Raw genomic sequence first — 6,424 nt, 5'->3', positions numbered from 1 at the left:
CCATGGATGTGGAGGAAATCCTCTGCGGCGGTGGCTAAGAGCCCTGAGGTGTTCTCGGGGCCATTACCAATATTAAGTACAAGCCAGTTCCTTTCGACCCGTGTTCCATGATTTTCTCGTGTGCCACCGTCTTGCTGTGATCGCCGTTGGTCTGGTCGTTCGAATGTCGTAGCCGCATGGCCCCGCTCATGGATCGTCCCATGGGGCTTGGACCAATAGGACCCCATTTTCATGACCTAAATGTCTATAGGATAGGTGTGGCGGCATCGAGCCTTTCTTCATTTTTTTTCTTCAAGTTGAGCAGACACCTTCCTTTCCTTGCTTTCGTGCAGGCATGACGCCTTGCTTGGATCGGGCTATGAGGATTTGAGCTCGCATGGTCCTTTGTCGCATATGAGCTCTTGGCACGTTGCAGTGTCGTGGGCTGTGCTGCTGCTTACATAGCGAGAGTTCTTATGGGCGAGGTGTCAGTCACCTGTGTATGCCATCGGTTCTAGGCTTCCAAACTGTGATGGTCCTTGATGTGGATGTTTTGATGTTGTGTGTGTATGGTATGTGGTTGGCGCATTCACTTGCTATCATGCTGCCTTCTCACTTTTCTTTTCATTCAAGTTGGAATGTGCTTCGTTCCCCTTAGCCTTGTGCTCGTGGGTGCGCATTTTAACCTAGGGGCTGGCCCATGGGGCTAAAAGGTGCGCGATCGTTGGAGCGATGAGGCATTGAGGGTAGATCGTAGATCCAGTATGATGTGAGAAGAAAGCGATCGAGCAGCAGAAGATTCCTTTATTTTCGCTTCTTTCACCTTTTTGAGCGAATTCCCTATTCCTTTCAGACCCATGCGAGTGAGAAATCAAGGTGAGGGTCATCGGTTCATCACGACGAGAGGTGCGATTGGAAGGAGTTAGAAATGGACGAGTCGCTAGGATGATGATAGGCAGTGTTGTGCTGCAGATTGCGCGTATATACCCATGTGTGTAATCCCCATGAGCAAGTCATGTCCAGCTGTGAGCGTGAGTCATATCGAGTCACTCGGGAGTTAAGCACTACTAGGATACAGTGCGTGGGCTTCAAGTTATCTAGTTTGCTCCATGGGTCGGTCCAAAGTTTACACAGCAGTTGGCGGGCTTATATGTGTTTGTGGACACGAGCTGATGAGGGTGCTTCCTTAGTGTTTGGAATGGTCACAGTTGGCGCGGATCAACCTCTCAGCTGGCTTTGGGTCCACTCTTGCCGGCTCAACATTCTTGGCAGGCCTATGAGCCCCTGAGTGCGTCTTCTTCATGTCTAGCCCATTGTAGCTTCTAGTCAAGAGGGCCCATGTGTTCTAGTGGTTGAGCCCTCGTGTCGCGATGATGGGGTCATGGCATCCCTGCCTCTGAGTGCGGTTGCCGCTCTTGACGAAGAGTTGGCGTGACCTGTCGCTACGGAAGGGGGTTCTAAGCGCAACGTGATTTGGTCCACTCGTCACGCGCATGGTGTGTTCAAGGGGCCCACTTCCTCGGATGCACATGCCTCCAAGTGATAGTCGACGGTTTGCTGAAGCATGATGGATGGTATGCCCGTCAACTAGGGCTGGGCTCTGGTTCTAGGCTTGGTCCTGGGCGGCGTGGCGGCGGCTAGCCCCCTGATCACCGGCGACGATGCCATGTGAAGGCTGGTAGTTTCGTCGCTTGTGTGTGCCTTGCCTCGTTGCGTCCCATTGGCGGCTGAGACACTGTCCGGTGCGTGGGTCTACCGTGGAGTCCCATTTTCCCATGTGCTAAGTCTGGACTGGGTCGGAGCCAATGACGGGCATTGACCCATTTTTTTGGGTGATCTCACGATTCCCTAGAAGAATGTGGCCACCGCGGGCCATTCCTCGTGCGAGCTCGCCATGATCTATAGGCCTCTGGCTTCCTAGGTGGAAGTTCTAGCCATAGCCAGTGATGGGCGAGGGTATTAGGCCCCCAACGTAGGTCAACTTGGGGATGTAGTCCCCGAGGCAGTTCTGGGAGTGTGTCTGCCGCGGATCACAGGATCCATACCTCCAGGGTGAAGGTCTGGGCCACAACTGAAGGCGGATGCAGGCGCTGGCCCTTTGGTGTGGTTAACCGCATGGTTTCTCAAAAGGATGTGGCCAGTCGAGGCCATTCCCTGAGTGAGTTCTTTATGAGCCGTGGACCTTTGGTTTCTTGGATGGGAGACCTGGCCACGGTCGGTGATGAGTGAGGGTACTGGCCCCTCTGGGTAGGTGATCTCTAGGATGCAGCCCCCGAGGGTAGTTCCAAGAGTGTGCCCGCCATGGACCGTGGGATCCAGATCTCCAGGGTGGAGGTCTGGGCCGCGCCTAAAGGCGGACGCGGGTGCTGGCCCTTTGGCGCCGATGAACTCATAGTTTTTATGGCAGATGTGGCCACCGTGGGCCATTCTGCGAGCGAGTCCACCGGCGGTGCGAGGAGCCACCGCTTCCTTCTCAACAATCAAGAGTGTGCGACTGTCCCCTACCGAGCGTGCCATCTGTCGATGTTTTGTAAACCGGACTAGTAAATTTATATGATTGCCGCGCTGCTCTAGAAAAATGATGGTAGCATCCAAAAGACACGAGGATTTATACTGGTTCAGGCTAGAGCCCTATGTCCAGTCTCAAAGATGATCGAATGTGTGTTCCTCACTTGAATGCTTTGAAGTTCTTACAATGGGGGTGCAAGAATGGTGGAAGAGGTAGAAGAACCTAAGCTAGGCGGTGGGCTGCCCAAAGGGAAGCTCTAGGAGCCCTACTACTATAGAGAATGAATGAAATGGTAGAGGATGGATCCGATCCCCAAGATGGGTGCCTTGGCTGCCCATATATAGAGTTCGGGGCTAGGGCACATATAATGCAATAGGTTCTCCCGACCAAGGGGTCGTGAGCCCGTGGGAGAGCCTAGCTAACTTGGTTTGCAAGCTACGCCATCTTGTGGAGCACATCTGGGCATGGCTATCGTCATGGTCTTGTGGCCACGACGCAGCATGGCATGGCGTGGTGCTACTGTGCCGGCCGTGGCGGCACTGTAGGCACGATGATAGTTCGTGAGCCATCCTGTGCGACGTGGTCTCCGTCGTGGCCTTCATCATTGTCTCCTAGTTTCCTAGGGCATCATACAAGAGTTGGTGGCTGTCCCTAGGTCATTGATCGCCTTGTTGTCTTAAGGAGCGGGGGGCCACAATCGCTATTGTTGGGGTCATGGTTCCCACTAGCCCGGATGGCCTCTAAGTCAAGGACCTCATCGTGGATCCCATTCCGTAGTGGGCAGCATCGTACTCTTGTCTTGTCGGGCCATATCTGGCCGGTGGTCATCATACCTATCATCATCGCTTTGGGCGGCATTGTCTTGTCTGAGCTATAGGGATATCGTCTGACCGGACCGAGGGGACTTGCGGGGTCAATGCGGCGTGCTTGTTCCTATCGGAGCAGGCACGCGCGCTTGGCTGGGCTTGACCTCTCCTCGTTCCTTCCGGGGGTTAGGGCGGAGGAGAGGTCGTGCGCCTTTTGGGCACCGTGCGGCTAAGGCGGGACGAAGGGGTCGTGGCTGACCCTGGCCTTAGCGTCTGACCTAGTTCGCTCGCCTTAGCAAGGCCTCGGTCATTTGGGCTTTTGCTAGCTGGGGTATTGCGGACCACGTGGTCTGCTAATTAATCGGTGCCTTAAGACACCCGGGGATATGACCCCGACAATGCCTGCTCCACTTAGGAATATTCTTTTATTCTTTGTTTTTCTTTTATCCTTGAGGTTGCCTAGATGTGTGTCCACTATCCTTGTAATACCATTTTTACCCCTGTCGTATATTATTGGTTTACTATGCAAGTATGTAATCTTGTTCATATCCATGCTAGGCTCTTATATCTTGCCCTCCTTTGGGAAAATATAAATAACAATACCCTGAATACTTCCGGGTGAAATGCTACAACGATAGATCCATGTGCTTGCGGATATTTTCAGTAATCGTTAAGAACTATCGTGTTGGTGCTCCTTGGCAGCATTGCTAAGATTTATCCAAATCTTAGTGATGGTGCAGAGAAATACCGACTGACGTTTCTAGTGCCGTTGGCAGGAATGGATTCCGTCTCCATACCTGGTGATTACGCTAAGAAATGCCAACACCGCCGCAAAAGGTTGTTGCGGTGGTGTTTGATCTACTGCAATCTGCGTGCACCGACGAGCGCTAGCACGCTACATCGCCGCTATTATCCTCTCCGTACGTGTGGACGTCCATAGAGGTGCCGCTGCGTTGCGCACTACATCGTAAGGTACGACTACTTCCTCTAGTTGACTACTCGACTGCGCACATTCTGCCAAGTCTTATGTTGCGCCGCGCGTTGGGAAGGTATGATCTTTGATCATCTCATGCAAGCGATCCTGTTTTTAGTGGTTATTAATTTATCCTAGTGTGTAGCCATCTGCGTACCTCTTAGCACTTAATCGTCGCTAACCTTCAGACCAAAATGACCAGAGCAGGCATGGTGTGGACGTGATGGTCGCCAACATGGGACGGTGGCCGGCGGATGGCTCAGGTCTTCAGAATCACAACCGAGTTAACCTTGATCGGTAGGTACTAGGGATTCGGACTAATTCACATCACCCACCAGTGAGATGGGAGCTAGTACCCTTACCCTGTCAAGCCAACTTAGTCGTCTGTTACTTGGGTTGTTAGGCTCCTAGACTCAGTCAATTCTTAAGAAAGCAGAGATCAATCCTAACAAGACGTACGTGAAAATTAATACAGTCATAAAGCACACATCTTGGCATAACTTCCACTCATTCAGATAATATTACATTTCCCCATGTTTCATAGTTCACAATAAATTAAAACACACATTTGCAGCTGAAAGATATGGATAACCATGACTCTAGTCCCACACTTGTGTCTTGGGAAAAAGAAAAAGAGTCTCTCACACTTGTATCACAACCATTATTCTTCAGAAACTTAGATAGTAGTGCAATATCATGCAAGATTATCAAGTACGCATCATTTCAAGGCAACAAAACGGACTCAATGCTTGGCCGGAGGGTGGTAGAGTGGAGGAGGCAAGCCAAACGTTGGCACGGGAGGGTGGTTCTCTGGCTGTGGCTTGGGCTCTGGCTTAGGCTCTGGTGGCACAGGCTTCTTGTGGAAGTAGTAGAAGTGGTGGTGATGGTGACCCTTGTAGAAGTGATCGAACATGTGCGGAGCATGGTTGCTCACAGGAGTTGGGGACCCGTTTGTGGGCGTCGCTGACCCGTAGGTCGGTGTAGTAGGAGGCTGGTGCTCTGGCTGTGGTTTCTGCTGTGGCTCAGGCTTTGGTGGTACAACAGGTTTCTTGTGGAAGTGGTCGAAGAAGTGCTCGAGCTCGTCGTCTTTGTGGAAGTGATTGGTCAAGTGCGTGTGCATTGCAGGAGGATGGTAGATTGGAGTCGTTGGCGACCCGTACGTCGGCGTTGGGGGCTGGTGTTCTGGCTGTGGCTTGGGCTCTGGTTCGGGCTTTGATGGCTCCGGCTTCTCTTCCTTCTTGTGGAAGTGCTCGTGGAAATATTTGTTGATCGGTCCGCAGATTGTCACCGACGCACACACCGCAGACGACACTGGTTGCGTGTTCCCGGGGACGGCAACGAAGGTGCCATCGGACAACGGCGTGATCCTCGACGGCTCCTGCCCCGGGCATGGCGTGCCTGCTGCACTGTGTGGAGCTGTGCGATGCAGTCGGCGAGGTTGACGGAGACAGGGACGCTGAAGGCGCCGGAGCTTTGGAGCTCGCCGACAGCCTTGCTCTCGCACTCACCGTTGCTGTTCTTGCATTTGATCGCCACCTTAACACTTGAGATAGATGTAGGCGCCAAAAATACATGAAAATACGGCCCGGAGGGATAAACGTAGCGCAATTAATTACTCTATATAACTTTTTACCATTGAAAGCCGCCTCAGCATTCACGTTCTTCCTCGTGCAATCCGCGCACTTGGCTAGGCCGATGGCCGATGACCGACGCCGCCTCGCCGGACCCAGCATTTGCGACGGCGATCGCCATCAGCACGGCCACCACGCAAGCGCCGAGGAGTCTGCGTGGTGCAGCCTCCATACTTGCGAAACACGTCCAGCACATGAGCTAGCTACCTGTTAAGTATTAAATGGTAGAAGATGGGTGAAGAACTAGGAGAGTCAGTGCTTGGTATATATAGAAGGTCTCTGCACTGCATGCATGTCGATCGATCTGTGGGTACGTGGAGTGGTTACTGACGTGATCATTCTTCTAACTTTTGTCGCCGAATTTACTGGTTGGTGATCAATGCCTCTGCAGCACAAATAAGCCTGCTCAAGTACTGATGGCACAATAATCAATAGTTCACTTTTGAACGAAAGAAGCTAATACGTATATAATAACAAGGTCTAGTAGTCTACACATGAACTATGTGTTAGAAAATATTAGCCTTAG

The 6,424-nt window shown here is 52.1% G+C and overlaps 1 pseudogene; it reads right to left on the bottom strand.

The window, feature by feature from the left end:
- Positions 1-5,009: 5,009 nt before the first annotated feature.
- On the bottom strand, positions 5,010-6,070 carry LOC136490608 (proline-rich protein 4-like; annotated as a pseudogene).
- Between the last annotated feature and the right edge of the window lie 354 nt (positions 6,071-6,424).

This window comes from Miscanthus floridulus, chromosome 1 (genome assembly GCF_019320115.1).
Source record: "Miscanthus floridulus cultivar M001 chromosome 1, ASM1932011v1, whole genome shotgun sequence".
Lineage (NCBI taxonomy): Eukaryota > Viridiplantae > Streptophyta > Magnoliopsida > Poales > Poaceae > Miscanthus > Miscanthus floridulus.
This window is presented reverse-complemented; position numbering and strand designations above follow the sequence as displayed.